General features: G+C 37.7%; 1 protein-coding gene across 1 annotated transcript in view; it reads left to right on the top strand.

Moving 5' to 3' along the window:
* The window catches only part of Corin (corin serine peptidase), a 148302-nt gene that overhangs the window by 113268 nt on the left and 20434 nt on the right, over positions 1-14600 (top strand). The window lies entirely within an intron of this gene.

The raw sequence follows: 14600 nt of genomic DNA, 5'->3' as shown, positions 1-14600 counted from the left end.
AATTTTTTTTGTGTGATAACCACAAATTCACGGTTTTCAGATTTTTCCCCGAATGTCTACTAGAACCTACATACCTGCCAAATTTCATGATTCTATCAACAGGAAGACCCTGTAGGTTTCTTGACAGACCGACAGACAGACAACAAATAATCCTATAAGGGTTCCGTTTTTCCTTTTGAGGTACGGAACCCTAAAAACCGAGAGTTTTCCCATCACATGTCGTCATGTATGACGTAGTCGTAGCCAATCATCTATGTCATGACTCATAATGTAGCTCATCTGAATGGAAAGGGTGACTGACTGACTGACTGACTGACTGACTGACTGATCTATCATCGTACAACTCAAATTACTGGACGAATTCCACCCAAAATTTTTGACGGGGTATAATTGGGCCTGAAATTTGTGTAGTCCACGGGGATAAGCTAGTCATATAATATACTAGATTATGCTTGCGACTTTTGACTATCTCAGTTTAGGCCTACCGCACATGAACCCTATACGAAACAAACGAATACCTAAGTAGGTTTAAACAAATTGGCCGGATTTCGCGGCGCAAACTTGCTAATTAAGGTAGCCATTTCAAAAAAACTTGTTAACAAGTTCCTAACAACTCCCGAGTAATTTACACCCAGCAAAGTTGCGGATACTTGGTAGAATTTTCCGAGTTTACCCAAGTCTGTTGTCTGTGAGTCCGTAGGTTTCTGCTTGATGTAAGAATTATTGGTTTTGATTAAATTTAAAATTGGGACCTACTCGATCATAGATTTGACCTCATTCTCACTATCTAAAACTTATTTAGAGTCCTAAACTTATTTAGAGACTGCAAATACAATACAAATACAAATTATTTATTTGCTGATTGTAGGTACATTTATAAGTTGTCAATTTCAATTTTGTTTCGAGCTACAATCTACCATACTATGGTGTGCAAATTTGAATAGGTACACAAATAGAATTATTAATAGGAATCCTTACTACAACAATAGGCAACACAACAATTATTTTAATACAATAGCTCAAATATCTCATTATTAACATATTATTCATTATAATTAATCAATTATTATTATTTTGCATTTAAAAAAAAAAGTTTAATATTAAGTAAGTCATAAAATTATAATCTAATTAATGGCAAAAGGGCAGTTTCAAGTATTTCTATTATGTCCGAATAAGTACATACTAAAAAAAAAAGTTATATGTCAAATAAGTTAGTAAAAATCATAGAGTTATGATACTATCACTGGTAAAAATGTACATTTCTTAAATTTTAAAATTTAAATAATCTCCAACCGAATAGAATTGGCGGGTCATTAACCAGTCAGTAATCTTATTTTAAATATGTTCAAAGGTAAGTCAATTAAATCTTTTGGCAACTTGTTGTAAATTTGAATAGCCATACAATAGACAATTTTTGCTGCAGACTAAAGCTTCTTCACCAGAATGTCATAGGTATTATAGGTAGGTATATCGTGGTATTTTTTTAAAATTCAGATTCAAGTTAGCCCTTGACTGTAATCTCATATGATGGTAAGTGATGATTGCAACTCTAAGATGAATGCGAGCCTAACCTGGAAGGAGTATGGCAGTTTATTAAACCATACGACTTTGGTTTTACACGGCATCGTACCGGAACGCGAAATCATAAGCGCCACAGATTTTGCCGGTAGGGTGGTAACTAGCCGTGGCGGAATACAATATCAACAACATTCAGCTGAGTTAGGGCCTATTCGATGGCACGACACATTGTAGACACTAGGTACTATTTGTTGGATAGTTTCTAAGGATTTTTTTTTTTGTAAATCGTTTACTCGTGTGTTGGATCAACCATAAATGTAAGTATTTCTATTCTATTCTAGACTAGCTGATTCCTGCGACTTCGTCCGCGTGATTTACGTTTTTTTTAAATCCCGCGGGAACTCTTTTGATTTTTTCGGGATTGTTGTCGTTGCTTGGTACCTACAATATGACTTCACTATTAACACTTCCTGAATCTTGATACCTCAGGCGGCCGTCAGTAACCTGCAGCAATCAGGATTAAGGAGTGAATTAAGATTTTTTTTACCTGTGACCACAACGTAAACTTTTTTTGTTGATTTAAAAAAAAAATTTGCAAACTCGGTCCAGAAACCTCGAAAAATCGATGTAGAAAAAGAACCACCTCCTTTTTGCACAGTCGGTTAAAACGATGGACTTGAAATATTTACGAAACAATCTTAAAATATCCCCTTTCTAACAAAAAAAGAATGAATGAAATCGGACTACGCGTTATTGAATTACAACTCAGTATACATTTAACTTTCGTCCCCCTCTCCTACGGGAACCATGCTGGAATTTCGGGATAAAAGTATCCTATATTCTTCCCTCATAGATGACCTCAAATCGTACCAAGTTTCATTGGAATCCATTCAGTAGTTTCAGCGTGATGCGCGGCCGTGATACAGACAGACAGACAGACAGACAGACAGACAGACAGACAGACAGACAAAAAAATGAAAAAATTACAGTTTTGGGTTCAGTATCGATTATAGAGTGCCCTCGAAAAAAATTTTTCAAAATATCTTCAATGTACAGAATTTGACCTGTTACAGTTTTATTATAAGTATATTGATATTGATTGATTGATATATTAAAACATAAATGTTAACCTAAGTACCTATCTTTATAAGGGGCAACGAGCATAGGTACAATGTTTTCTATTTAACCGTGATTAATGTACAGCTTTATTAAAATTCCCGCGAGGGTTAGGTTTTGACAGGGCATAAATTGCCGAACTCTGAAGACGCCGCTAGATACCTACTTGCTACGATTGAGGTCTTTTAAACACTCAGATATTTTTTGTTTTTGGTGAAAAATAATAACATAGGTATAATCCAATCTAATCCAATCCATCAGCCTGTTTGCGTCCACTGCTGGACATAGGCCTTTCCAAGAGCGCGCCACCAAACACGGTCCTCCGCCTTCCTCATCTAACCGCTCCCCACCACCTTCTTCAGGTCATGGGTCCAGCGGGCGGGGGGTCGTCCTACACTGCGCTTACCGGTACGCGGTCTCCACTCCAGAAAACGTCTCTGCCCCATCGGCCATCGGTTCTGCGACAGACATGGCCTGCCCATTGCCACTTCAGCGCGCTAATCCTTTGAGCTATGTCGGTCGCTTTTGTTCTTCTGCGAATTTCCTCGTTCCGGAATTTATCCCTGAGAGTGATACCCAACATAGCTCGCTCCATAGCACGCTGAGTGACTTTTAGTTTGTCGACGAGACCAACTGTCAGTGTCCACGTTTCCGCTCCATACGTCATCATACATGAGGCTGATAGGTATAATACATGAGCCTGATTGTCGTCAAGCGCAACTAAGCCTATCTCACGATAAATAAATTAAAAGTAAAAATCTTAAAAAAGAAGCTTTGGGCTGCCTGTGTTAAACTCCTTTCATTGGTCGATGAGTTGTATGGCTCCAAATCATCTCCCGACAGTTTTTACAAATCTTGAATTAATTGTCTCCTATAGTATATTACTACCTCACTGTAACTTACATTGTTAGCACTGTTTATATTCTTTTTAAACTGTCTTTTTGCCACAAATATAGTTACAGCTGTTACTAACATTCTGTCTACTAACAATTTTTTGCTTCGAGTAAAAAGATTTTATTTTATTTATTTAACTAAATACCCAGGTAATCTTTTTTTGTAAGATTTAACTATTTACTTATTCTAAATATAGAAGAATCATTTAATTAAGAACCTATTCAATACTTTTTAACCATCGATGATTTTAATTGTTAAAATTAGGTTTTTTGTGATCGTTTTCCTAAATAAATTGGTGTTGATGTCGTATCGGATCTGTGTCGTTGCCAGTAAAGGTCTTGCAGTACACTGAATAGATATATTGCCTAGCATTGTGAGGTAATCTTTTATTGTCCACCTGAGGTCGCGAAAGCTGGCATTGTTGTCGCTGCAGTGCACATGTTACGTGCTAAAGCCTCCTATACATCACATAATCCTCCACCCGAGTTGGGGATTTGTCGATTATATTGCTACACACCACACCAGCACCTGTTTAGGTTTAGATTGTCTATTGTCACACAACAAAGAGGTGCAAGCATTAAATCTTTACAAATACCACCGTCAGTTTGTATAATCCGGTATTGTATAGAATATCTAAAGCATTCAATGTATAGAGTATTTTTGCGTGGACTACACAAATTTCAAACTCCTATTTCACCCCCCTTAGGGTTGAATTTTCAAAAATCCTTTCTTAGCGGATGCCTACGTCATAATAGCTATCTGCAATCTGCATGCCAAATTTCAGCCCGATCGGTCCAGTAGTTTGAGCTGTGCGTTGATAGATCAGTCAGTCAGTCAGTCAGTCAGTCAGTCACCTTTTCCTTTTATATATTTAGATATAGATAGATAAACAGCTGTTCATCATCATCATGATTAACCCATCGCCCGGCTTATAATCAGAACGGGTCTCCTCTTAAAATGAGAACGGTTTTCGCCCGTATTCTACCACGCTGGTCAATTGCGAATTGGCAATACATTATGGACAACTCTGAGACGTAATATAGAGATTGCCTTATGATGTTGTCCGTGATACTCACTTAATCCTTAAAAAGCACATAACTACGAAAAGTTGTAAATTTTTAACCTCGGACCCTCCGACAAGGAGGCGAATGTCTTTTTGAAATTTTTATTATTATTTGTTGTTGTTATAGCGGCAATAGAATACATACTATCAAATCTCTAAATCTCTACTAATTATTATAGTTCATGAGATACAAGCCCGCTGACAGACGGACTGACCGATGGACGGCGGAGGCTTAGAAATAGGGTCCCGTTGGCACGCTTTTTTGTACGGAACCCTAAAAATGACTGTTATATATCATGACGATGACAGCGGGATCCCTATAGAAACTGAATACATTTCGTGTCGCATTTTATCTGCGCTCGTAAACATTACGACCCCGTATGTATGACCGATGCGACGATCAAATCAAATCACCGCTCCTTATTACCGTAGGGCGATTGTCTAAAACCTGCATCAATCATTATTACCATCTCAATTGTTCTGATTGGCTGAATTTGTGCGATTCTTGTTGCAACAATGCATTGTGGCCGATAGTGAGCGAGCATTAACCAATCAGAGATGATTGCGATCGTGACATTGTAGCTGTCAAACAACCGCGGTAGGGCCACAGGTAATGGAAACATCGCGTCAAACAAAAATAAACTCTGCACAACAGAAGGCAAAGTCCCTTTTTCTTTAGTTCTACCATCCCCAATATTTTATAGACCCTTATAAATTTAAGAGAAGCCGTTAGTTTGAGTGGAATGTCTAATTAGCTTTTTTGTGAAAAAACCGGCCAAGTGCGAGTCAGACTCGCGCACCGAGGGTTCGAGGGAATTTTGCACGATACATCAAAAATCATCAAAAATGCATAAATAGAAATAAAAATCTGTTTTAGAATGCATAGGATACATTTAACTGTATCAAGTGTTGTACCATATGAAAGGGCTTTACCAGTTTATTCTAAAACAGATTTTTATTTATTTTTTGGTTTATCGTGCAAAATGTCCAAAAACATACCCGAGTACGGAACCCTCGGTGCAGATCTGACTCGCACTGGCAGGTTTTTCCCATTACTTGTGCTATGAGACATCGCTACCTGCCAAGCATGATTCTAGGTCAACGGAATGTACCTACTAAGTTTTGATTCCCTTTTTTAAAAAACATGAAAAAATGAAAAAAAATTATTAACTCAGGTATTTAACAAAACTGTTTTGTCAAATTTAGACATTTTCTGATGGTACTAGAAAATAATAAATACTAAACGATTATAGACTAGCGCTGAGACGTTTAGTTAGTCGTAGTTTAGTTTAGTCGTAGGTACACTGCAGCGCTGAAAGTTTTGGTACGTAAATAGTAGGCTAAGAAAAAAAAGTTAATTCATCAATTTCATTACCTTGTCGGGAACATCAAAGGTGAAGAGTACGTACTCTTAGATATGAATTTATTCAAAGCTTCAAGCCAAGGGTATTTGTTTAAGGGATTACTTTTTTGCCGCGATATTTTTCGTAACCATAAAATATGAATACATAGGAAAGGTTTTTGACGTTTTGCCTTTGAAATTACCCCTTTAGATAATATATACATTTATAATGTTTTTAAAAAAGAATTGTTAGTAAAAAAGAAAATAAGAAAAAAAAGTTAAATCATAATATTAAAAGGGCAACTATCAACCGCAGGGGTTATAGAAACTTGAAATTTTGACTCGCTAAGAAATATTTTTTGATAACTCCAACCCTTTAGAGAGGGGATGAAAATTTGCAAGGAAATCCTAGTTATATATGAAAACGTTTTGATTTTGATAATTTTATGTTAGCCTGCATGCATTCTCACTTTAGGGCGGTTTCAGACTAGCGTTTTATACGCGCGTATGAGCTCGTTTTTGGAAGCGCATGTAGGCGCGTATAGGCGTGCCTTTTGGCACACGCTCAACTCGTACGAGCGTTGACGCGCTTCTAAGCTCGTATAAGCGCGAGCCGCGAGAGACTACAAGTACAGATCGCGCGGCGAGAGTTTGGCTTTGACCTTCGGGTGGAGGGGATTACTGCGCATGGGTACTGTCACGCACACAATACTTTTCCTTTTTTATGTACCAGGTTGGATATTTGAGTGGGTCAAAATTCATGTACAGTGGTAATAATGCTAGAAAATAATACGAAATAGATAAACTTCTTCATTTATTAAAACTATTGATAGTTATTTTACTTATATAAAATGTTTATTTCCTTTTAAAGTTTACAGAGACAGCGATGAAAATTCTAAATAATTGTTTTTTAATAAAATTATTTATTCCAAGATACATGTAAAATTGGTACATACAAACAAAAGAAAACTTAAAATAATTATTAAATACAAAAGTTAACATTAAAAAAAAGTCTTAGCAGCAGTGCTATTCAGATTCTTATACAATAAACAATTAACGAAAATAGCAATTCACTTGTGAACGTGATTGTACAAACAGAGGCAGGGAACGACTGGAGCAGTGGAGCGCCAATCAGAGCACCGCGTGCGCCTACACACCCGCCCCGCACCCCACTAATTGCCCGTTGATACCCAATTTCTGATTTCTGCGCAATAACGGTCAAAGCCAAACTCTCGCCGCGCGTACTGTACTACCCACCGGGCCACGGTTCGAGCGAACACGCCGAAATATGCCCGTATACGCGAGTCTGGTTTTTTGAAGCGCGTAATGTAGCGCGCGTGTAAGCGCGTATGCTGAAACGACCGTATACGCGCAAAAAATTACACTAGTCTGAAACCGCTCTTACATAAGTAGCTAGGTTCCTACAGACAATGTACCATAATAATGCAATATTTTAATAATTAATCTAACAAGCGAAAATTAATCTACAAGGAACGAGCAATTTGAGCGAAAATTAACAATAATAAATGCTGGAGGCCTGTCATAGAATTTCATTAGTATTTTAATCTAATTTTACAGCTCTTTCGTATGCAGGAAGGCACGCCATTTGAATTATTTTATACTTGTCTTCACTCTTAATATAAATTCCTTCAAAATAACTCCGTAATATAATTTAGTGTCATACTCTAACAGCCGTACTCAGAGTCACTTAATCGTTACTTAAGTTTGGTTAAAACGAGACAGAGCTATATCTCTCACATAAATCTGTCTCGTTTTAACTCAATCTTAGGTAACGATTAGCGACTCTGAGTACGGCTGAGATCGTTGAGACTCTACCAATATTAACTACCGTTTACGTGGAAAAAGAATAGTTTTCATTTAAACTTAACAAGAAAGTTGAGGACTTAATTAATTAGACGTTGCCGTTTCAATTACCGGATAAATTATGCGAGTTTTAACCACCCCCTTCCCCCGACTTTCCTCTTCTTTACCTCACACACCTCGGCCTCCCTTCAGTTAAAGCTCATTCATCATCATCATCATGATTACCCCATCGCTCATCAACTCACTACAGAGCATGGGTCTCCTCTCAATGTGAGAAGGGTTTTGGCCATAATCTACCACGCTGGTCAAGTGCGGATTGACAACATCGCGCAGCGCGCGCAGTTTTCTCTGGAGTACCGAGCATTGAAATGTATACTTAAGGCAGTAAGACCACCCGTGCGAAGCCAGGTCAAGTCAGAAAGTGAAGCAAAAATACATCTCAATATTCATACATGGGACTCGGAAGATTGGGTGAAGATAAATAAAGGCAATGTTTACACATTTTGTATGCCAAAGCTTTGTCGATGACAGAAACACGAGCAGCAACATTTTATTAAGCTTTTTAGGGTTCCGTATCGATGGCGCTGTAATTAGAATATGTTCACGGATATATTTTTTTGTGATAAAACCACGATTTCACGGTTTTCAGATTCATTACTTTACTTGTGCTATAAGACATACCTATCTCTTAATTTCATGATTCTACGCCAAAAGGAAGTACCCCATAGGTTTCTTGACAGACACAACATACAGAGAGACAGACAAAAAAGTGAACCTATAAGGGTTCCTTTTTTCTTTTTGCAGTACGGAACCCTAAACACTCCGGTGATTGCGTCCCTGCCCTCTCAAATAGAAGGCGGACGCCTTAACTACTAGGCTATTACGGCTTATAAGCAACTAGCTTATGCTCGCGACTTCGTCCGCGTGGACTACACAAATTTCAAACCCCTATTTCACCCCCTTAGGGGTTGAATTTTCAAAAATTGTTTCTTAGCGGATGTCTACGTTATATCAGCCATCTGCATGCCAAATTTCAGCCCGATTTGTCCAGTAGTTTGAGCTGTGCGTTGATAGATCAGTCAGTCAGTCAGTCAGTCAGTCAGTCAGTCACCTTTTCCTTTTATATATTTAGACTATATTAGATGATGCCCGTGACTTCGTCACTTTACCTGCTGTAGGCGACGCGTATAAAACCTTTTTTTGTTGTAAAATTATAAAGAATGGCTCAGAAAAAGAAAACGTATTTCATATGACAGATTTGTCAGATTTGTCAAATTAAAAAAAAAAAATGTAAATTTTTTAGAAAGAAAATAGAAAAAAAGATGTATTTACAGATTTAGGCGTGAAATGCGTTTTTAGTAGAGCTTTAATCAATATTTGCGGCCTTTCATCGAAGCATCCTTTACACCTGCGGTGTTTATTCTAGTTTCCAGGTAAACTATAGTAGCTGTGTCTGTGTCGGGAGCTATGCGGTGGTAAGCGACGTAATTAAACGGATTATCTGACTCAGGTGCTCGACCGAGCGGCGGCGGCGGTTGGCAATTAATATCAACATTCCCAACTTAACCACTAATTAATATTTATAACTTTAATCACAATATATCAAGTTACGACGTTTAACTTGTTTATCTAATCTAATCTAATCTAATCTAAATCAGCCTGTGCTGTCCCATGTCTGGACAAAGGCCTCCCTCCGATCCTTCCACAATTTTCTATTTCGTGCCTCTTCAGGCCACGTAACTGTAAATTTATCTAATTCATCACGCCAACGTCGCCTCGGCCGACCACGCTGGCGTTGATGATTCTGGGGCGTCCAAAAAGAAGCAGATTTTGCCCATAACTCATCTGGCATACGGCACACATGACCTGCCCAGTCCCATTTGAGTAAAGCGGCTGCAAGGCCAACGTCAGCTACTCGCGTTTTGGAACGTATTGCAGAATTCCTTACGCGATCTGCTAGTTTTATACCTAGTATGCTGCGTTCCATGGCTCATCTAATATCTAATATATGTATATCTAAACTAAACATTAACAATAAACAATAGGGTAATTGTTTATAGAAGCAATATTATTATGTATTAATAAGTAGACGGAATGTCACACTTTTTAAACCTTCGTGGTTTTTTGCTGTGTCTAAATTGGATTTGTTAAACATTCTATATATATAATATATTGAATTTTAAAAAAAAAGTTCGCAAACTCAGCATAGCCGAACACATGGTCACAATGCTCAGCGCTGGATTTCAGTTCGCGCCATAATTTGCATTGATTAATAAAAACGTTTTGATTAATAAAAACGCACCGCACCCGATGCGTTATCTCTTTTTTTTTTTTAAAGAATATTAGCCATGTTAAATGACTGATATTATATAATTATATTTATAAATATAATATTTTTTAGGGTTCCGTACCTCAAAAGGAAAAAAGAACCCTTATAGGATCACTTTGTTGTCTGTCCGTCTGTCCGTCGTGTCTGTCGAGAAAACCTAAAAAGGGTACTAGCCGTTGACCTAGAATAGTGAAATAATATGGTAGGTAGGTAGGTGGGTCTCATAGCACAAGTAAAGGAATATATCCGAAAACTGTGAATTTGTAGTTACATAACAGAAAAAAAATTAAAATGTGTTCATACAAACAAATATTAGTATTTTCAATTTTCAAAGTTAGATAACTTACCAAGTGGGGTATCATATGAAAGGGCTTTACTTGTGCATTCTTAAACAGATTTTTATTTATTTTCATGCATTAATATAGTTTTTAATTAATCGTGCAAAATGTTTAAAAAATATGACTGTAATACGGAACTCTTGGTGCGCGAGTCTGACTCGCACTTGGCCGGTTTGTAGTAGAAGTTTTAATAACTTTACCTCAAACAAATAAACAGTTCGGTAAAAACCATAACTTGAAAACAATTAGGCTTAAATAAAATAATCTGGTATAAGCCGGCGTCTAGGGGCTGTCATATCACGTTAGGTGGCTATTTTGTTGCCTCGGTGTTTGTTTAGTTTAGGCCAAGCCAAGAGCTAGGAATCAGCTTAGGTCATCGAGCTGAGCCTGCCTACCACCTGCCGACAAATCATAAATCATAAACTTTATTGCCTAGTCATGTCTTCTTTATTAAAATTAAAATCCTAAATGTTTAAAAGGAAAAGTTGTCTGACTATCTGGGATATCAAAGCACAGCTTAAACTACTGGACGGATCGGGCTAAAATTTGGCATGCAGATAGCTATTATGACGCAGACATCTGCTAAGAATAGATTTTTGAAAATTCAACCCCTAAGAGGGTTGAATAGGGGTTTAAAATATTTTGTGTAGTACACGCGGACAAAGTTGCAGCCATCAGCTAGTTAGTTATTCTTACGGTGAAGTTTTAGTGGTTGTCTTCCCGCGGCAGAACGATTTGCCTTCAGTAGTACTATCGAAATTTTGAGTTAAACTTAAAAAATAAAAATGTTTTTGTTTTGAAATAATTAAAAAAAAATCGACAACTCGAAAGTGTGAGAAACAATAGTAACTCCCTAGACGTAACGTGAATAGTAGGTAGGTACATCCACTCGAACCACGCTGCCAATAAAGTGAAAAAGTTTAGAGCAAAATAAGCTCTCGCTCGTAGTGATACGTCATAAACTAGCCTGCGCGCACGCGGTATCACTATTGGTTCGAGGTCTCATTCGATTTTTGTTTTTCTCGATTGTAAATTTGACATTTTTGACTCTAATATTTTTTTATATTTATAAATCGATTGTAATACCACGACAAAATCATTTCGCTTCGGGAAAACAACCATTAAAATTTCAGCGTGTATATTATTATCAATCCTATGTTTTATCCATCTTAGGGCACTCTTCTAGAGCGTGGTGAATTGCGTCACGCATTGTACAGCAAACCCTTCTGCATAAACGATCTCATACTTGGCCATAATAATATGTTTGACGCGGGAAGCGCCGCGTCTCTAGAACAGAGCCCTAGGCCGCATCATCACTTCTGTTAGTCAGCAGGTCTGTTTGAAGCCAAGCGCTAGTCTATAAACTAAAAAAAAAACAACTGAAAGAAGGGAGGGAAAGATTTGTGCGTCGTAATCAGTTCTTAATTATAGTAGTCCCGGGCAGCCGCGGGGGCAACTTTTTTTTTTTTTTTTTAATTATACCCCGTAATGCGCGTCAGGTGCGGAATGCGGACAGAGCCGTGTGGTGCAACTAATGAATTTCTTTCATTATTCCATTCCACAACAACTTAATGCTTATTTCATTATTATTAATGGGAAGCAACAAGTTTACCAAGCGCTTCTGTTTAAAGAATAACTTTATGTTTCTTCAACAACAACAACCGAGAGATATAGATATAGGTCTGTATATGTAACTAGCTTATTCCCGGCGACTTAGTCCGCGTGGACTACACAAATTTTAAACCCCATTTTACGCCCTTAAGGGTTATATTTTCAAAAATCCTTTCTTAACTGATGTCTACGTCATAATAGAAAGAAAAGAAAGAAAGAAAGAAAAGATGTTTATTTAACACACTGGCTATCTGCATGCCAAATTTCAGCTCGATCCTTCCAGGAGTTTGAGCTGTGCTTTAATAGATCAAAATCAGTCAGTGAGTCAGCTTTTCATTTTATATAAGTACCTATATATAGATTGTATTGACGCTACTCCACTTTCTATTGTACCATCCGATAATACAATATTATTTTGTTTACTCTACCCAGAAAAGGGTTTAGCTTAAATTTCAATTAGGATCCCGCCGGCCGCCCCCGTCAAGGTGAGTGAAACAAAGAACTTATTACGGCATGATTTAATTTTCACCCTCGTAACAATGTGCTGACTCAACAGCGCAAGGATTAGTTAGGCCGAGACCGGGTGGAAAATTTCAAGGATTTCAAGGAATACAGTCGTATTTTTTCGAAATTTTGATCTCCTCATTTCTGAATTTGATCACGTAGAGAAACTCCAAGCATTGCTCTCTCCATCGCTAAGTGACTCTGAGCTTTCTTATTTAATAATTACTGAGAAATAATTTATTTTTGATATAGTCAAATACCCAATTATCTTCCACTACCTCTCGGATCAAGAGCGCAAGGATTAAATTATGCTTTAGCGACCGGCTTTGAGTGGCGAATACTTTTGGCGAAGTTCACGAGCATTTTATTTTTTCGTCTCATAATGAGTTTCATGTTTTTTTGTTTCGGCTTTTGGCAAAAGCCTTTCAAGTGTCAAGTCGTCTGACTGGCGCGTGCCTAATGTACCTCTTGTACACGAGTGTCTCTGTTAAAAAATGGATTAACTGCTTACAATATTTTAGTACTTATTTTAATGTAGATAACGGGTACATACTATTGATTTCATGTTTTTATTTGTCAATATTTCAACCAAATCGCACGGGTCGTGGTCACGACGGGACTGCGGTGCTGCGAGAGATAAAGTTCGAGCTGTCAAGGGCAGTAGCGAACTACCCTCTTTCTTGTTCTTTTCGCTGGAACTTCGCGAGCTGTCCGGCAAAATATACTCACAACGTCACTATTAACTTTCGATGTCGCACGATGCTGTCTTGGTTTGCATAATTCTACCACTGGATTCCACATGCTTGCTGGTTTAAAACCATCCTCACGATTGAAATTAATCGTGGTATGTACACATAAGCTTAAAATCATTGATTTTAGTACTTACTTACTTACAATTTTTTATTGAATGAGAAAAACTTGATAAGAAATGTATATTAAAGTTCACGCATCACCTGTAAAGTACTAGACAGATAGCTAGCTTTTGTATAAGCCTCTTGATGTAGAACAAGGTCGATACTAAAGCCTTATATCCCTTTTTAGGGTTCCGTACCTCAAAAGGAAAAACGGAACCCTTATAGGATCACTTTGGTGTCTGTCTGTCTGTCTGTCCGTCTGTCTGTCAAGAAACCTACAGGGTACTTCCCGTTGACCTAGAATCATGAAATTTGGCAGGTAGATAGATCTTATAGCTGACATTTGGGGAAAAATCTAAAAACCGCAAATTTAGGGTTAGATAACACAAAAAAAATTGAAATTGTGGTCATGAACTAATAATTAGTATTTTCAACTTTCGAAGTGAGTGACTATATCAAGTGGGGTATCATATGAAAGGTCTTCACCTGTGCATTCTAAAACAGATTTTTATTTATTTCTATGCATCATAGTTTTTGAATTATCGTGCAAAATGTCGAAAAAATACGACTGTAGTACGGAACCCTCATTGCGCGAGCCTGACTCGCACTTGGCCGGTTTTTTAGGGCTGGTGCCCGCTGGTAAAGGCTGATATTTAGTAAATACTGCGTGAATCGACACGATATTAAAGATGGGTGGAAAGAACTCGACTCGGCAAAGCAGTGTGGTGGCTGCCCTTATGTCCTGTCCAATACTCTGATGACTAATGAGCACTTCAACAATTGATTTTATTACAAGACAAGCTTATGCTCGCGACTTCGTCCGCGTGGACTACACAAATTTCAAACCCCTATTTCGTGCAGTAGTTTGAGCTGTGCGTTGATAGATCAGTCAATCAGTCAGTCAGTCACCTTTTCCTTTTATATATTTTGATAACGCTTGACACCAATCATGCTTGATAGGGTCTTGGACTGTTGTCATAAAATGATGTGATTTTTTGTTTAGTGGTAATTTATGGGGCTAGAATTCATTATTATCAGTACCCTTCTTATAAATGCGAAAGTGTGTTTGTTTGTTTGTTGGTTTGTCCTTCAATCACGTCGCAACGGTGCAACGGATTGACGTGATTTTTTGCATGGGCATAGATAAAGACATGGAGAGTGACATAGGCTACTTTTTATCCCGGAAAATCAAAGAGTTCCCACGGGA

The sequence above is a fragment of the Maniola hyperantus genome, chromosome 2, assembly GCF_902806685.2.
Source record: "Maniola hyperantus chromosome 2, iAphHyp1.2, whole genome shotgun sequence".
In the NCBI taxonomy this organism is placed as follows: Eukaryota; Metazoa; Arthropoda; class Insecta; order Lepidoptera; family Nymphalidae; genus Maniola; species Maniola hyperantus.
This window is presented reverse-complemented; position numbering and strand designations above follow the sequence as displayed.